Source organism: Arachis duranensis, chromosome 6 (genome assembly GCF_000817695.3).
Source record: "Arachis duranensis cultivar V14167 chromosome 6, aradu.V14167.gnm2.J7QH, whole genome shotgun sequence".
NCBI lineage: Eukaryota > Viridiplantae > Streptophyta > Magnoliopsida > Fabales > Fabaceae > Arachis > Arachis duranensis.
The window spans coordinates 15,126,600-15,127,087 of NC_029777.3; positions in this window are offsets into that span (position 1 = coordinate 15,126,600).

The following is a 488-nucleotide window of genomic DNA, read 5'->3' on the forward strand; positions in this document are numbered from 1 at the left end:
TGATTTTAACGGTTTTGTTTATTTTTTGGTTGGTCACCTCTTGGTTTCATATACTTTTTCTTTTTCATAACGACCAATGGATTCATCCTCTTTAACAAGTAAGACACATAATATAATAATTTACTTGTTGATAACAATTATTAATTTTTATTGAAACATTTGAAAATGATTGTTTTTCTCAAGTTCCAATCAAAGATTTTACAATTTAACTAAAGTTTAAGTTTTTGGTAAATGATTTTATGGTATGATAATAAAATATTTATGACTAAAAATTAAAGATCTAGAGTTAGATTAGAAACATATTAGTAATATGAACAATATAGTCTCTTAAGAGTTAAAACATTCTTATTTTTAAATAATCACAACTCACCTCAATCATTTGTACGTGTTTTCCCCAAATTGAACTTTTGGTGGTTCACATTTATTTTATTAGGCATGGGGAATTAATTACTATATATATTATATCTTATTCAATTCTTTCTTCAAAA